This window comes from Danio rerio, chromosome 25, assembly GCF_052040795.2.
Source record: "Danio rerio strain M-AB ecotype USA chromosome 25, GRCz13ab, whole genome shotgun sequence".
Classification (NCBI taxonomy): domain Eukaryota; kingdom Metazoa; phylum Chordata; class Actinopteri; order Cypriniformes; family Danionidae; genus Danio; species Danio rerio.
Window position 1 is genome coordinate 23,892,604 of NC_141045.1, and position 18,886 is coordinate 23,911,489.

General features: G+C 37.5%; 1 protein-coding gene and 1 long non-coding RNA gene across 13 annotated transcripts in view; one reads left to right on the forward strand and one right to left on the reverse strand.

The window, feature by feature from the left end:
- The window catches only part of LOC110438386 (retrovirus-related Pol polyprotein from transposon gypsy), a 63,324-nt gene extending 47,532 nt beyond the window's left edge, over positions 1-15,792 (reverse strand). For 2 of the 9 annotated variants that reach the window (XR_015526518.1, XR_015526526.1), the window contains exon 1: positions 4,787-4,960. This is a non-coding gene — a long non-coding RNA (retrovirus-related Pol polyprotein from transposon gypsy). Of the gene's footprint in view, positions 1-3,096; positions 3,170-4,288; positions 4,369-4,786; positions 4,978-15,390 lie in introns of those variants that run through there. The other 7 variants (XR_015526524.1, XR_015526525.1, XR_015526522.1 and 4 more) reach the window with 6 other exon arrangements.
- Positions 3,717-18,886, forward strand: part of stra6 (signaling receptor and transporter of retinol STRA6) — a 63,239-nt gene continuing 48,069 nt past the window's right edge. The window contains exon 1 of one of the 4 annotated variants that reach the window (XM_087311132.1): positions 3,717-3,873. The gene's annotated coding sequence lies outside the window, so the exon portion shown is untranslated. Of the gene's footprint in view, positions 3,874-4,403; positions 4,475-11,685; positions 11,730-18,886 lie in introns of those variants that run through there. The other 3 variants (XM_087311133.2, XM_087311131.2, XM_087311134.1) reach the window with 3 other exon arrangements.

An 18,886-nucleotide genomic window follows, 5' to 3' on the forward strand; every position in this document is an offset into this window, starting at 1 on the left:
TCTAATACTTTTGTATTTTATGTTTTGTGTATTCTTGTATATGAGAAGTACTTGTAAAATGCTATAGGTGAATTGGGTAAGCTAAACGAACGAACAAACGAACGAATGAATGAATGAATGAATGAATGCAATATAAATACCACTGTAACATGTTACGTATTATGCACATTTTTGGATATCACATAAGAAAAGGCTTGTTAAAAACAACAAGATGTGCAAAAAATAAAACTTTTCAATATGTATTAAAAAAGTTCCTGTTTACATCTGGTGTTGAAAGGATAGTTCACCCAAAAATAAAAATGTACTATTTACTCTGCCTCAAGTAGTCCCAAACCTTTATACATTTTTTTCTTCCAATGGACACATAGAAAATATTTGGAAGAAATCTGAAAACCTGTAACCATTGACTTCCATAGTAAGAAAAACAACTACTAGGGTTGGGCGATGTCGACCAATTTGGCATCTTACAATGTCTAACGTGAAACGTCGCGATGGACGATGGCATCGTCATCGTAGGTGGCAGTGAATTATTTATTTGCTGTCTACTGTTTCAACTACCTTACCCGCATGGTCTTTGTTTTACCGATAACCAAATAAGAAATAAATAAAGATAAGCTACACGCAGATTACCACCTGTCAATCACTTTTTCCGCAGAACTCTGGCATGAATAGGTAGAGTGATGTGTTGTTATAATGGCGTTGACAAACCTAGCTGGTAAAAAAAGTGCACATCCAGCAGCAACCAACCAAGAGTATCTGAGGTTTCACTAAAATGACTAAGGGCCTACACACGCTATGCTATCTGAACCATGCCTAGGCCCGTTTCCCGGATCGTTTAAGAAGTGTGAGTGCGCTGAATCAGACTCAGGCACGGTTTACTTGGCCGGCCCTGGCCCGGTTGGAAGAGGTGGGCCTGAGCGTGGTTCACTTGGGCTTTGCGTGTGAGTGCAAAACGCGCAATAGCCCGAAACTGAAAGCGAGACGTGACTTTAAGGCCGTTCTCACACTAGGTATAGTTGCCTCGAACCGGCCAAAGCACGCTTGTCCCCCCTCCCGTCTCCCCCGATGGCCCACACTCACACCACAAAATTGAGCCAGTTACGCTTACGTCATCGATGCTGCGCTGTTCAGTGAGAAGCGCTCTCACTCAGCAGCACAGTTGAGATTTCTCTAGTTATAAAGTTTCAGTCATTTGATATGCGGTGACATGCAGTCAAATATTTCGCCAAACAGCCCTTAGGGATGCGGGGACACGCAGCCAGATATTTCGCCGAACAGATCCGCCACTTTTGGTGCTCATAAACAATCATAAAACCCTTGTGCTGCAGGAATGAGGAGGTCTGCTGAAGGTGCGCAGCTGTCGTGCAGTGAGGGGCTTGCGTCTTTAATAAACTACGGCAGTTTTCGTTCACTGAACAGTAAGAATGATTAATTGATTAATTGCCCGTCGGGGGAGACGGGAGGGGGGACAAGCGTGCTTTGGCCCGGTTCGAGGCAACTGTACATAGTGTGAGTACGGCCTAAGTACAAGCGTGAAAGCGAAAGATTGAAGCAGTGTACTGATGCTGTAACACGTTACCTGATGGATTCAAAAGACCAAAGAGTCGTTAGATAGAGACAAGATTAAATAAATATCACGTTCAAGGACTACAGTGAGATGCTATCCAGAGGTACATCCTTTATAAACTGTCTGACGTGCACTGCTCTCTGGGGTTTTGTGTTCTAAGAACCCGCTAACTGCTGGAGCGCAGACACTGCAGCACATGACAGAGAGTGTGTGTGTGGTCACGTGATGAACGTTTTTAGTGGTATAGTGTGGACCAAAATCTATTAAGAAATGTTAGATGAAAATTGCAATGCCGGCTCAGCATCATGATGTCTATCCACCATCAGAGATGGACGATGGCATGGTCGATCAATTCAATTCAATTCAATTCAATTCACCTTAATTTCTATAGCACTTTTACAATGTAGATTGCGTCAAAGCAGCTTCAAATAGAATATTATAGTAAATTGAAATTCACACGGGGCGTCAGCGTCAACGCTTCCCGTTCACTTTGAATGGGTGACGTCAGGCATTGCCGAACTGCATTTTGGATCCGTCGGCGCCGCTTCAAATGCGTTGCTTGCTGCTGAAGTTGGGACTAGCTCAACTTTAAGCGCCGACGGAAGCGTCAGCCAATCAGATCGCTGTATGCAAACACAAGATAGACAGTGGCCTATTGCTGACTGAATTTCATTGACTGACGCTTCTATGACGATCGTTTCAGCCCCAACTTCAGACACGCCTTCAGTCAAGCGTTGACGCTGAAGCCCCGTGTGAATGGGGCGTAATGTGTTGTGATTGGCTTCATGATCGGCTTCATGTCACCAGGAAACATCATGTCTCTCTTGCACGCTGTCTGTAAGACTGTTATGGTAAACCATTTTAGCATTAAATACCCTTTGCCGTACCATATTTATGCATAGTCAGAACAAAAGTTTAAATGCTAAAACGGCTTGCCATAGACTCTAGATAATGTGAGACCATATTAGTTTGAGCCTGAGTCAGACACAGAAAATAAAGAGGACAACGCTGAATCCATGCAAACTCGACTCTTGCATGATATTTCTGAACGGTACTTTTTTTGTTTGTTGGTAAGAGAAGGAATGTGGTAAAGCAATCAGCCTTTCATTTCAGCATCCCATACTAGTGTAAATAAAGTAACTGTTACTAATACATAGCAGGTAAAACTTGCTGTGTTTTTTTTTTGTTCAATTTCTGAGATTTAACCACGTCATGAAAATGCAGTGGTAATGACATTGTACCGTAGTAAGGCTAGGACAAATTAAAACGCACTTCAGTTATTTATAAAGAGTATGTTTATGCTGATAAAATAAATTAAAATATACTGAAAGCACGGACAAACCTATTCTGAAAACAATGCACTTTTGTAAATAGATAAAGAAAAAATTAAACATAAGATCGACCCAACCCTAACAACTACTATAAAAAATTCCAGTAAATGATAACAGAATTTTTATTTTTGAGTGAACTTTCCCTTTAAGCTGTGTTTTGTTGTTCTGAAGTGGACAACAGGGATCATATTTACTTACCTTCAAAGCTAACATACAATTTAATGCAGCAAACCTTAGCACAGCATCATCCTCTTGATGCATTCTTGCACATCTATAAAAAAAAATGTGTTAGAAAAAGTTCACATGTATAAAATCCAATTACTTTAGCATTTCAGCTGGTTTGTATGACACATAGCGCATATATACATTTTACTCTGTTGCTATAGCTACACTTATTCTGCTTTTAAAGAGATGAGGCAAGGTTATTGAATACAACTTAATGGAATATATATTGTGTGTTCCCTGTAAAATGCATGCAAAATATGTGCATTTATGTGTTCAGCAGTAAAATGTTTTTACTTTATGTTATTTTATTAGTTTTACGCGCCCCTGTACAATCACCTTTCTCTATCCAGTTCTGTGTGAAAGCAGGGTAGACCATATATCAATTTACCCCAGTGATGTTCCGTATCAGTGATCAAAGGCCATTGCTTTGAACTTCAGCCAAGAGGTGTCCTATCTTACAACAGCACTTTCCTTGTGCCTTTTTTCTCTGCCGAAGTATGTTACAAAGATATTGTGGCCACTAAAAAGAGGGTCAAAGTCTGCAGAAACAGCATGCAGTGTGCAGACAAAACCTAATTCACTTTCAAAACATTGAACATATGGTCATTCCAAAGTTTAACTCCAGTGTGTTATACCTGTGAATACACATTTTTTTTCTAAAGAAACTGGAATTATATCCTGAATATTAAGGAATATTGCTCTGCAAAGGGTACCAAGGTGGAAAAAAGGACTTTGGGATCTGGATTCAAGGTAAGGATACTTTATGGTCCTTTGATGCTTTATTAAATTATGACTTATTTAAGATGCACAATACTAAAAAACTAGATTTTTTTAAATATATATATATATATTATATATATCAAGATAGAAAATAATGCAATGTAAATATACTAACCAGTAAACATAGCATATTCAAGCATATTGCATTCACGACTTCAATAAAAACAGACAGTGGTGATGGATCACTTCACTCATTCAGCTTAGTTCCTTTATCAATCTGGGGTCGCCACAGCGAAATGAACCGCCAAGCCATCACACACATACACAACGGACAATTTAGCTTACCCAATTCACCTACACCGCATGTCTTTGGGTTTGTGGGGGAAACCAAAGCGAACATGAAAAGAACATGCATTGCAAACTCCTCATAGAAATGCCAACTGACCCAACCGAGGCTCAAACCAGCGAAGCTCGAACCAGCGACATTCTTGCTGTGGCATTCTGGCCCCTCCACTTCACACAATCATTCATAATTTTTCGTAAAGGTCCGGTGAAAAGACGTGCGCGTGCACGCATGGGGCATCCTTGCGTCTCCATTTGATGTCAGGAGGTGGTGAGTTATCAAAACAATGTGCGTTTCACATACGCCATTAAAAACAATCTAGTTAAACAGTTTAACACGTGTTTCATTCATAAAACTTCCATTATAGTAGTATACTCCTCTCTCGATGCTATTAACCTCGTCACACGTGTTAAATGGACGATGTTTGGACTTAGAACAAACAACGTTCACAGTTTTTGGTCTTAGAAAGAATTAGATTGTGACGTTTGACTATTTCACGCATTATTAAAATGTACTATGGTGGTTACCATCTGTATTCGTAAATTAGCGTTTGTGTGGCACATGCCAAATTATATGTTTTATGAATTTGATCATACTTACTATTTTCGACAAAACCCGAGGACATAGCTGAGCTGAGGTGTATATGCAAACTTAAGAATGTGATTTTAAAGTTTTTGCTATTATAATTAGGGTCAGAAAACAGCATTTAGCATTCAGACGTTCAGAATACTTTAGCAGCGTCGAATCTAACGACGGTCGGTTAAGGTTAGTGTTAATGTTAGCATTGTAGCGCCAACTATAGTTCAGCGTCGACAATTGCATTTTGACAAAATAGTGACAAAAACTTTACAACAATGTGTCTTTGTGGTAAAACAAACTTTGTGCACAATAAGTAAGAATGTTGAGTTGTATTAAAGCAGCTTCACACAAAAATGTTAATGTCAATAAATTATAATAAACAGGGTTCTAACAGGTCATGAATGCTAGCGCAGAACAGGTCTATTCCAGACATTAAAAGTCATAGCATTTTACATATTTTTGTGCTCGTTATGGGATGTCAGGTGCTTTGTTTATCATTTTAAATGTTCTTATTTATTTATCGAAATGTAATATCTATAATGCTTTTTAGTGCAATATTTTATGTTTTGCCTATTGTGGTTAGCTATTTTTCAGTGCCTTTTGCCTTTAGATCTGCCCTAATCCTTCTTGGCATCGATTCGACAAGGTATTGGAAATATTCATCCAAGATTTTGGTCCATTTTGACATGATGGCATTATGCAGTTTCTGCAGATTTATCGGCTGCACATCCATGATGCAAATCTCCTATTCCACCTCATCCCAAAGGTGCTCTATATGATTGAGGTCTGGTGACTGTGGAGGCCATTTGAGTACAGTGAATTCATTGTCATGTTCAAGAAACCAGCCTGAGATGATTTTTGCTTTATGACATTTGTAATCGTCTATTGTGCAATTTTGATGAGCCTGTGCGAATTGTAGCTTAGCTGACAGGAATGACACCGGGTGTGGTCTTCTGCTGCTGTAGCCCATCTGCCTCAAGGTTGAACGTGTTTTGGATTCAGAGATGCTCTTCTGCATACCTTGGTTGTAACGAGTGCTTATTTGAGTTACTGTTGCCTTTCTATCAGCTCGAACCAGTCTCACTATTCTCCTCTGACCTCTGGCATCAACAAGGCATTTGTGCCCACAGAACTGCCACTCACTGGATATTTACTCTTTTTCTGACCATTCTCTGTCAACCCTAGAGATGGCTGTGTGTGAAAATCCCAGTTAATCAGCAGTTTCTGAAATGCTCAGACCAGCCGTCTGGTACCAACAACCATGCTATGTTCTGTCTCACTTAAATTACCTTTCTTCCTCATTCTGATGCTCAGTTTGAACTGCAGCAGATTGTCTTGATTGTCTACATGCCTAAATGCATTGAGTTGCTGCCATATGATTGGCTGATTAGAAATTTGTTATCAAGCAGTTGGACAGGTATACCTAATAAAGTGGCTGTTAAGTGTATTTTATACAGCTTAAGTGGGCAATGATAAAATTGTACATTTAGCTAGATGGGTTGCTGAAAGCTGAATTAGCCTACTGTTAAGTTTAACTATTTATAATTTTTACCCCTCTGCAATTGGTATAAATACTAAAGACTAACGTCTCATATTTAAAGTCTTAGATTTATGTCAATAAGTCATTATTTAATGTTTTAATCAATGTTGTATTAATTATAGACTAGATAAAATTGACCAGGCCCTTGAATTCAACAAAATAATTTAATTTAACTTTTAGTCTAGCTTTGTTTCAGGCTTATGCAACGTGTCGGAACCAGATGCAATGTGAAAACCTGATTAAAAATACATGTTTGTCTGCCTATATTGTTTGTTATAGGTCATAAAAATTCAGCTTTTTACTCAACGAATGTCATGAAATTTGACGCTTGTCTTTTGAGTGGGAACCAAGTGTGCCTCAAGCCTACGTTTGAGTGAAGGTTTCGGCCGTTAGATGGCCCCCTGGGGGCTGGCTGCAGTACAAGTCATAAAGCCCGCCTCCTCCGTGTTAATGAAGGAGACTTGAGCCCAAATAAAAAAAAATATTACACTTGCAATAAAATGTCCCGAAAGATAGTTCTGGTCGATTAAGGCACTGGTTATTGTGCTGAAATAGGTGCAGATCTTCATTTTTGTAAACAGTTTGTTTTTAGCAGTAATTTAATGCTGGGCGTGTCATCGTGATTGACAGCTGTGATTGACAGTTTCTCAAAGCGCGGCGTCTGAGCTTCGGCAGGAGACTGAAGTAGACTGAAATGTTATTATTCGATTTCTGTGTTATTTTACCATGACAAAATGAGTTCAGCAGTAAACTATAGTTTCTGACATACATGATCCTGGTGGAACACTGTTTATTCGCTAAGTTCAGGGCTTTTTTCGGGCTTTATTAGTTTGCTGATACACGCCTAGCCACCCAGATAGCAAAACACAGTTCCGGCTAGATTCTCGCCTGCCGGAGACTTATCTCTCAGAGCTCAGACTGACTAATGTTACCTCTGCTAGACCTACTCCGGATGCCTGGACTCTACCCAATTCCAGCCCGAGTCAATCGAGCCAGATGCGGCGGCCGAGCGAGCCGGCGCTGCCGCATACGAGCCGGAATCAGCCCGCGACGCCGCAAGTAAGTTATCTGTTGCGGCCTGGAGCTGGCGCGATTGAATATATAAAACCCTCATATTTGTTAACGTTATTACATCCATTTGTGTTGATATGACAGCAAACGCATGCTGAGAAGTTCGGGGGGCGTAGTTGATTTTACATAAAGCGTTTGATTGGAAGCTCGACTTCGCTCATTTTCGTGGCTCCTCCTCTGGCTCCATCAGACAATCCTTCTGCGCATGTCTGGCTCCAATTTCAGCAGTCTTTTGCGACAGTTTGTGCCCGTCAAGCAGGCGTTTTGCCCTCAAGGCGTTCAATGGGAAAAAGGGCTGTCGCGTCGTCCATATTTTTTACAGTCATTGGTGGGAACCCTGGCTAAAGCCATGGCAGTCTTGGTTGTCACCTGACCTTCTTTACCCTCCTTTAAAAGCTTTAATGTCAAAGGCAGAGTCATGTTAGCCCCACAGAGAATGTTTTCTCTGTAAATAATGACTGGAGCTTTCTCCCCAGAGCCCTTGAGTGATGGTGGCTGATATGAAGTCATTACGGGCCACATCCATCTTGCTCCGTGGTGTTGCTTCCTTAATCAGTTTCATCCTTGTCAAGAGCTCCTGTGGACACTGACAAGGTCCCATTTAGGTTTAACCAAGACAGAATGTATAGTCTAAGCATTTCAAAGACCACCCACAATGGTGGTCCATGATGTGGATGGCTTTGCAGTGCAATTCTGTTTCTGGGTGATTTACAATAGTCTGGTATGTAATATGGTGTGAATGTAGCTGTAGGAGGGATATTACACAGATCAAGCTTCTAACATGTGTTGGCCTGACTCACTATGAAAAGATGGCCCGGTGTCTCAATTGAATGGTGTGCCATATCTTTTGTGGAACTGCTTCATTGGATATTTTTGAAATAGGAGAGGAAAGATAGGATGTTTAGATTCCGAAATGCACTTCCTTGTTACTTTCAGGTAGGTCCGTGTAGGGTTTAAGAGAGAGTTCAATCAAAAATGAACATTCTGTCATGATTTATTCACCTTTTACATGTTCAATACCAGTATAAAGTTGTTGTTTTTTTTTCTCTTTTGAGCACAGGAGTTTTTATCCATCAAATGTTTGTTTTAAAATTCGAATCTATAAATAACGTGGGCATAAATATATAACGTGGGCATAATTAAAGGTAATAAGTGTAGCAAAAAATACAGAAATAAAGAAACAAAAAAAATCTATTATTATTTATATGTACAAAAATAGTAAAATATTGTATAATAAATATTTTATTTTGTTGTAGTTCCCGGTCTTTCTATAAATTAACCACGATCAAACTAGAGGTTTTCATTACTACAAGATAGACTTTATTTTCTTTCATCATAATAAAATAAAGCAGAGAAAATCCAGAGCAAACCAGAGGTCCTGCTTTTATACACCACAATTCTCCTACTCATGTTTTTTACCCAGTGTACATTTCATACATAGTGTTTCTGTTATTTCTGGCAGCCCTGTTCACTAAGCACTGCTTGCTCAGCTCTACATTCCAGTGTTGACTAACTTTGCTAAATTCTTCTAGTATGGTTATATGAGTTTACATACATTTTCCATTATCTAGATGTCACTTAGGCCCCATTTACACTAATACATTTTAGTTTTAAAACGCACAAGTTTTGCAACGGTTACACCAGCCGTCCACACTACTCCGTAGTGTTTTCAAGCACCGAAAACTAAGCTTTTTGAAATCGCTGAAGAGGCTGTTTTAATTTTAAAATATTGCTGCACGTTAGTGTGGATGGGGGAAAATGGAGACATCTGATTGGAGCTTTTTCCTCAATATTAAGTAGCCTACACAAAGTTCAGTCTTGCATCCTCTCCTTGTAAGTTCAGACTTTGCAAGTTTGATATGGAAAACAAACTCCCTAGGACACATCGGGTAAAACATCAAAGGGAACAGTGTACTTAATCCTCCTGGCTATGTTGTTTAACTATCTTAACAATAAACTGATGACATAAGGAACTGCCTATTTTCATTTTAATATTAACAACTTAATAGACACCAAAAAATGTTTAGGCATTGTGTAGATATACATTTATATGGCCATAATCTTCACTATGCATATTTATAGCAAACCAGAGCCTATAACCAAAGTCCCTTTAAGACAAGTCATTTCACTTGGCAGCCATCTTTGAAACACCTCTCGGGCAGTATGCTCGAGCATTCTGTCTGAATGCGGAAACATCAAATTCTCCAAAACTGCTTGCCAAGCTTACAATTGAATTTCATAAGGAATTACCAATGACGACGGCAATTAAACAATGTCTTTAACATCTAAATCACACAAAATCTGCAGAAACTCACGTCTGGTCTGAGCCATTTCCCCGGAGAATTGTCAGTCCAGAGAGATCGATGATTGGCTCCTTTACTAGATAGTGGGCTTTATTTGCCAAATAGCGATCAATGATTTGCGCCTGTACTAGTAGGTGGGGCTTTATTCTCCATATTGACCAATACATTTTTCGCCGTTCAAAAATATACAAGTGACATGTCTTGTGTATTCTATAATCTTTGCTATAACATAACTGCATCCTTTAATTTAAATTATGAAATTGCATTTCTTAGAAAGGTCTCCATGCATTTAGACCTACCTGGCGAGGACACTGACCTGTACTGTTGACATTTAGTTTATTGAATTTTTTTTTAATTAATTTTTTTTTTTAAAGAAAAACTTTGTTGAAAAAATATATAGAACTAAAGTTTACTTGTTCTGACAGATTTGTAAAAATGTGTGGCTAAAAGAAATTAAATTAGAATTTAGAAAAGGCAAGCATATCTTTTCCACTTTCCAAAAAAAAAAAACTTAGCATTTAGCCCTGTATAAATCCTAAATTTAATTCAAAGTTTAATTTTAAGACCAACATTTAATTCAGAATAGTTCTAAAAATTTGTCGCAGTGCATAGCGATGTCTCCTCACAGCAAGAAGATCAGTGGTTCGAGCCTCAGCTGGATCAGTTGGCATTTATGTGTGAGGTTTGCATGTTCTCTCTGTGTTCGCATGGGTTTCCTATGGATGCTTTGGTCTCTCCCGCACGTCCAAAGACATACGTTTTATGTAAGCTTAATTGTTCTTAGTGTATGGGTGTTTCCAAGTGTTTGGTTGCAGCTGGAAGGGCATCCACTGTGTAAAACATATGCTGGATAAATTAGTGGTTCATTCCACTGTGGCAACCCCTGATTAATAAAGCGACTAAGCCGTAAACAAAATGAGTGAATGAATGAAATTGAGACAATTAAAAGAGTGCTAGAGGTCAAATTAAAGAAGAGTTAATAAAACTCCAAAAAGTATACCTTTACAAAAGCTTGGGTACTAAGAGCTTATTGTAAGCTGTCTTAAAATTCAAACACAATATTTTAGGAATTAAAAAGGCCTTAAAATTATGGAAATGTTATAGCTCTTGAATCGGTTTAAAATCGGTTAAAACCTTTTTTTTTTTTTAAGTATGTTATTTAAGTCTTAAAATTTTGCTATCTCCATGTAAAGTTACCTAGTCATCCCAATAATTTTAAAGTTAGCCAGAAAGGACCAACAATAGCGTTAATTTTTTTAACTCCATTTACCATTCATTCATTCATTCATTCATTTTCTTTTCGACTTAGTCCCTTGATTAATCTGGGGTCACCACAGCGGAATGGACCACCAACTTATCCAACATGATTTATGCAGCAGATACTCCATTTAACAATATATTTTATTTATCTTCCTTGCGGTAACATTTCTTTATAAGGTCTCCATACATTTATAACTACCTGATGTGGACACTGACCTGTACAGACTGTTGTCCATACATTTAGATTATTATAATTTTTTAATATATATTTTTTAAATAAATGCTATGTTGAAAAATATACAACTAGAGCTTACTTGTTCTGACAGATTTTTGAAAAAAATAGATTTATTTATTTTTTTTGGATGAGTCAAGTACGAAACAATTCTCAGCATTTAACCCTGTGTAAGTCTATAATTGAATTCACAAGCAATGGTCTTGAAAAGGTCTTTAACAGTCTTAAAACTGACATGATCTCCACAATTTAGATTGTAAACCTTTTAGGTTCTCCAAACTTTGAAGGTGTCCTTTCTTTCACTGTAGATTTGTGCAGTAAACATTTTCAGATACACAATTTCTATAAAAATGATGCTATCAATAGTATTTGGATTCTTCCACTTGGTCACTTTTCTTAAAAATTGTTAAAAAAAGATATTTTTAACAATGTTGGAAACTTGTAATTATTGACTTCCATAATATACCTTACAGGTTTCCAATATTCTTCATAATATATCTTCTTCTTTGTTCTAAAGAGCAAAAATAAAAATTTTAACTGGTTCAGAAGAAGTGAAGGGTGAGTAAGTGATTAACTAAATTGAAATTTTTGAGTAAACTATGCTTTTGATAATCTTATCTTTTGATAATCTTCCACTCAAAGGTGTTTGAAGGAACTATCGATTGACCCTCTCTGAACCAAACCGTCAGGAAAATTTCAATGTTGTAATCGTCAAAAGCATTCTTTGTTCTGCAGCCTTCATTTACCAATCCTGTTGTGCTTTCTCCTAATAGCCGAATGCATTCTGAGAAGGATTTTCCCCCCTTTCCTAGTTTCTCCACATTGTTATAAATGGATTTCTGTAGCTTTTCTTAACCGTCTTTGACTCTAATCCCCGAATAATAGGGTAACAATGCAGCTGAAGGTTGCAAACACTTTCAGGAAGGGGTGTGGTCAGTTAGTGGGTGTGACAAAGGGCCATGGAAATGTATTTTGCATAATAGCGGAGCATTCATTCATTCGTTCAAAAGCTTAACTGGCTCTATTTATAGAAGGCAAATCTTAAAAACAAGGCCCAAAAACATTGTTTTTGTAATCTTTTTTTAATTATATAATTGTATGCGGATGGTGAATGTTGTCGTATCTCTATTCATTCACATGGCTACTACTGATAGATGTTATATAATCAGTAATGTTCTGTGTTTTATTTAAACATGAAAAATGAATTGTGTTCACATTTAAAAGTGATTATTTAGTTTTAGTGTTTTATGGGTTGTTGTTTTTTTATATATATATGGACTGGAGTGTTTTGAGTGGTTTTACATTATGGTATTGTGGGTTTTGTGAGTTTTAGAGTAGTTTAATTTAGGGTGTTTTGAGTGACTTTTACAGTAGTCATTACTATACAGTGTTATGAGTGGTTTTATTATGTTGTTATGCATTTTTTAATGTTTTGATGATTTAATTGGCTTTTATGAGTATGTTTGGTATTGTTTAAAAGGATAAATCACTTAAAAAAATAATTATCATCATTTACTTTCCCTTTACTTGTTCTATACCATCTTGTTTTTGTTCTGGTTTGCAAAAAAGAAGATGTAATACGGAAGAATGTTGTAAACCTGTAACCATTGACTTCCATATATGTTTTTCCTATGGAGGTCAATAATTACAGTTGTTTTTTTTTTTTAGCATTTTTAATCTTCTTTTGTATTCAACAGTAAAAACAGATGTGGAACAAGTAAAAAGTGAGTACATTATGACAGAATTTTCATTTTTTTGGGTGAACTGTCTCTTTAAGTGTTTTAGTGATAGTTTTTTGTGTGGTTGTTATGGTGTTTTGGGTGGTTTTAGGGTGTTTGTGTGGTTTGTACAGTATATTGGTACTGTTTTGTGTGTGTGGTGTGGTTGTTATGGAGTCCTAAATCATCGCTTAGATATTTCTAAGGTGATTTGATTGTGTTGTGCGGTTTTTAGGGTGTTTTAAGTGAGTTCTTAGATTTTTTTTGTTGTTGGTTATTTGTGTGTTTGGTCTCATTATTGCAGCATTACTAGGGTGTTTTGTGTGGTTTACTAGGGTGTTGTCTGGTTGTTAGGGTTTTTTTTTTTTTGTTAGGCGTTGTTCTGTGTAGGTTGTAGAGCATTGATGGATGATTTATTTGGCTTTATTATGGTGTTTGTGTGCTTTTGAGTATTTTTGGTGTTGTTTAAAAGGATAATTCACTCAAAAAATTGAATTATCATCATTTACTCACCCTTTACTTGATCTATACCATTTTGTTTTTTGTTCTGGTGTACAAAAAAAAAAAAGGATATATAGTACTGAAAAATGTTGGAAACCTGTAACTGTTGTTTCTTTCTGTTAAATTTAATGGTTTTAAGTTTTCAAGAGTCGTTTTGAGGCGTTGCGCTACGCTGTTTAAATAGCAAATGCATTAGCGCTCATTTGTGCGCCCATAGGCATTCTGGTCCAAAAAGTAAGGCGTAGTACTGGCGCGTTGCTATTTTGAGAAACTAAAATAGATTTTTCATTAGACCAAAACTAACCCGGTCTAAACTCCGGCGCAGAGTTGCGCCTCGCTTACGCACTGCTTAATACGCACAAGAGAGCAATAGGCAAATATCTTTACATATGAAAAAATTTAAATATTAAGTATATATAGGATATAATAAGAATAGATATAGGATATAAATATAAAGGATTAAAATATTACAAAACATATTATTTTTTAGCCTACATAAATATGAAAAATCACTGCTTTTATGTCTTCATCTCGGGAGGCTTTTTCAGTTCATTTATAACAATTTGCTTTTGTATAATGTTATTATTATTAGCAGTATTATTTATTATATCCATATTTATATTTGTTTTATTAAAAACAAGCTTAGATTTGCCCAGCTGTCAGGTTTTAGACCTATGGGGCACTGCATGTGTTTTAGGATATAACTCAGGTTTTTGAGCACATTTTGTTATTGTTGTTCATTTATTCGTTTGCTGGAAATTAGAACTGAATTTAGAAATAGTTTTGAAGCAAATCTTTGCGCTTAACAAACAAAATTATTTATTTATAGGCTAATTGATGTCTGTGCGTAAAGGTTTCCCTATCCAAGAGCAAATGTGAAAGTAGAACCATTACCTCTCATTCTCACGCAATAGATGCTCTGTTTAACAGTTTTCTGTTAAAAAAAACTGTTAACTGTTAACTTTTTGCTTGTGAAATGCTAATTTTTTTTCACTTAGACTTACATTGCGTCCTGTAAATAGCGAATGCTCTTGGCGCGACGCAGCTGGCTCTTAAAGGTAATGGGAGATGAGACTCTAATTGGTTTATTCTCAAAACACACCTATAACTCATTAAGAAAATAAACTCAACCCTTTTAGACCATGCGCTATGGCGCAAAGCAGATTTTCCCGTCTTTAAATTAGCAAAAACGCCATCTGACACACCCTGAAAGTGTTTGCGCCCTGCGTTTTGCGCTCTCCGCATGGACCGTCAAAATAGAGCCCATAGTACTGAAGAATGTTGGAAACCTGTTATCATTGACTTCTGTGGAATGTGTTTTTCTTATGGGGGTCAATGGTTACAGGTTTCCAGAATTTTTAGTATATCTTCTTTTGTGTTCAACAGAAAAAAAATAAAAAATTTGGTAAAAACAAGTATAAGTTAAGACAGAAATTTCATTTTTGGGTCAACTGTCCCATTAGATGTTTTAGTTGTAGTGTGTTAAGTGTCTGATAGGGTGTTTAGTGTGGTTTGTACAATATTTTGAGCGGTGTTGTGTGGTCGTTAAAGGTGCAGTAGGTGATCTTCCACAATGCTAACAGCTTAGCATAAATTTCTGAATCACAGTCCCTCCCTTGCCGTCTAGAGCCAAGCCTCCTTAAACACGAGCAATGCAAAAGAACCCTCTCTCATGAGTTAAAAGCCACTAGTCCTTGTCCGGGGGCGTGCAAGCCAAACTGACATGCTATTTCAGAGCGAATATTTAGAGTTGCATGGTAAACGATATAGGGAAAGACTGGGAGGAATAGCGGTATTTACTTGTATTTTGTTGTTAAAATAAATAAAATCCAAATCATCAATGCTGTAAAAGGTCCCTTATAAAACTGAAAATAGTCTTATCAATCTTTTATCGAAAGATTATAGTAGCTGAACAACACTTCTGTGAAGATTTAACCCATTTGTAACAACAACATCTAACACTACATCAGCTTTGCATGAAGCTAAGAACAGAACATTACCTTTCTAAGAGAAATCCTTCAGCCATGGTGTCATCCTTTCTCCAGCGTGCAAAGGTAACTCCAATATTGATTCAGGTTTTTTAAAAGTTTTGTTTCAGCAGGTTTTTACCGATCGAGCGCGCGGCGGTCAGCAGAGATGCCTACAAACGGCTGCGCAGTTGTTCAAATCTGCATTTGCTGACAGACAGTTTGGCCTACTTATCGGAATTATGAGAGATGTCGGTCCGATTGTATTTAATTGGATGAACATTTTTTTCATTTATGCCTTACCCAAAATATAAAAATACATATATATACATTTAGATGATTTACTGTAATCATTACTATTAGACTGTGAAGAGACTTTTAACCAGCACAACAAAAAATGCTTCTGAATACAATCACCTACTGCACCTTTAAGGTGTCCTGAGAGGTTCACAGGGATTTTATGTAATCTCTAAGGTATTTCTAGTGTGATTTTATAATGTTATGTAATTTTTAGGGTTTTATAAGTGAGTTCTCTTTTTTTTTTCTTTTTTTTGTGTGGTTTAGTGTGTTCAAGGTAGGTTGCACAGCATTGATAAGTTATTCTGAATGGTTTTAATCTGTTTGGTTGTTTTCTTGGGTGTTCAGTGTAGGTTGTACAGCATTGCTACAGTAAGGTATTCTGAATGGTTTTAATGTGTTGTGTGTAGGGCTGCACGGTATATTGAAAAACTAACAGTATCATTATAATAATATTAGTATATGCAATATCTGTATTGCAGAGAAGTGTAATTAATTAAACTAATTGTATGTGCCAGCATTTGTGTTCTGCATGCATGCATAGGTTGTAGTGTGGCCTTTACTATTTTCATCCAGCCTGATTTCACGAGAAAATGTAAGTATTTTACGTTTTGCCAGTTTAGTGGCTAATTCGTACAAATACGTACGAGTTCAGTCGTACGAAATGGTACGATTTTAAAAAGGAGGCGTGGCACCTGACCCCACCCCTAACCCCAACCGTCATTGGGGGATAAGCAAATCGTACTAAATTGTGCGAATTAGATCGTACGAATTCATACGAATTAGCCACTAAATGAAAAAGTTACGAATTGCCGTGAGATTGTGTTGTTTCATCCCACCTCTCCAATAGGTGCTGTTAGGTGAACCTAGAACTGATAATAAATACAAATGGCAGGAGACAGGGGGAATATAACAACAGACAATAAGATTGTCTATTTTCAGCTATTGTGCTCATATGTGCACCCATAGGTGTTCTGGTATAAAAAAGGAGGTGTGTTAAGGCGCATTGCTGGTGCGTTGCTATTTTGAGGTACTAAAATAGACTGCACAATAGACCAGCTGAGAGCAGGTCTAAAGTCCAGTGCAGAAAACATTAGTTGCACCTCACTTACAAACTGCTTAGTACACACAGGATGTACAGCAATATGCAAATATCTTTACAAATGAAAAAGAATTAAAGGATTAAAATATTACAATTATTATTAACTCCTACATAAATATAAAAAACACTGCCTTCATGCCTTCTTCATCTCTGAGGGCTTTTTCAGTTTATTCGTGACATATTGCTTTTGTATAATGTTATTATTATTATTAGTATTTATTATATACATATTTATATTTGTTTTAATAAAAACAAGCTTAGATTTGCCCACCTGTCAGGTTTTGGACCATATGGGGCACAGCATGTGTATTTGGATATAACTCAGTTTTTTGACCACTTCATTGTTATTATTCATTTATTAATTTACTGGAAATTAGAGTTGAATTTAGAAATAGTTTTGAAACAAATTTTTTACACTTAACAAACAAAATTAATTATGTAGGCTAATGGATATTTGTGCGCACAACATGTTTCCCTATCCACGGAAGAGAGTGAAAGTGAAGAATGAGGAGGCTCATTCTCGTGCTGCAGATGGTCTTTTTCTCTCTTGTGATGCGCTCAGTTTTTCCACTTACAAAGTCCACCATGTAAATAGCAAATGTGCCATGGCACGACGCAACTGACTCTTAAAGGGAATGGGAAATGAGACTCTGATTGGTTTATTCTCAAAACACACCTATAACTAATTAAGAGAATAAGCTCAACCCTGTTAGACCATGCACCACGGCCATGATTTTTCCGTCTTTAAAATAGCAAAACTGCATCCTTAATGCTTTTGCGCCCTACGCTTTAGACTTTGTGCCTAGATCATTAAAATAGCGCCCTAAATGTTTGCACTTTGACTAGGCGGGCCGGTATAAGATTACGACGGTATGAAAACCTTGGATAAAAATATCATGGTTTCACAGTATCACAGTACATTTCAATGTGTCAATGTGTTACATCTGTTCTTTACTTGGCGACTGTTTGTAAATTCAATACTGCATTTTCATTCATTCATTTATTCATTTTCTTGTCGGCTTAGTCCCTTTATTAATCTGGGGTCGCCACAGCGATTTGAACCGCCAACTTATCCAGCAAGTTTTTACGCAGTGGATGCCCTTCCAGCCGCAACCCATCTCTGGGAAACATCCACACATACACACACACACTCATACACTACGGACAATTTAGCCTACCCAATTCACCTGTACCGCATGTCTTTGGACTGTGGGGGAAACCGGACTACCCAGAGGAAACCCACACGAATGCAGGGAGAACATGCAAACTCCACACAGAAACACCAACTTAGCTGAGGATCGAATCTCCAGCCATCTCCATTTTGAAGAATCCCCCCTTCCACCCCTACTCCTTCTTTTCTAGATGGGTGGCACAATGGCCCAGTGGTTAACACTGTAGCCTCACAGCAAAAACTTCACTGGCTCTAGTCCTTACCAAGCCTGCTGACGTTTCTGTGCGGAGTTTACACATTCTCCCTGTGCTCACGTGAGTTTCCTTCCACAGTCCAGAAACATGCAACTTAAGATAATTGATTAATCCTAGTAAGTAGTTATCTCTTAAGAGCAATCACTGTCTGTTCATTATTAACTTCAGCAGGGAGTTCTCGAGATCTACCTCAGCTCAAACTCCTCTCTCGTCTGCAAATGGGAGGGAGCCCCGGGCTCGAGGATCTTATGAGCTCAGTGCTCTCTCCTGGGACAGCATGCCGAACAAGCTTAATAATCAATCATCAGCTAAGTGTGAGCTCTTGAAAGACATGACATGAGATATGGAATTTAATGCAGTGTTTCTTGTCTGCTCTGAGTGCCACTTTTTATCGTATTTCAATCACCCATTAAAGATCACAGATTTTTAAAGAAACCAGATCTTAGAGTGCCAATTTTGTAATGGTGCGACAGTTTACCGGAAACACTTGGGCTGGCTGACTGAAGTGTCTGTGTGCAAATACCCCATTCTCCAATGGAAAAAAAAAAGACTTTCGCTGTTGTGCTCCCACATACGTGTGTGGCTCATGGAAATGACTTCCTTCTACCTCACACTTTTGACTCATCACTGGGAATCTCCACAGCCTGATAACTGGAACAGGAGCTCACATACATGAATTTCCCTATTATCACTGTGGAATATGTC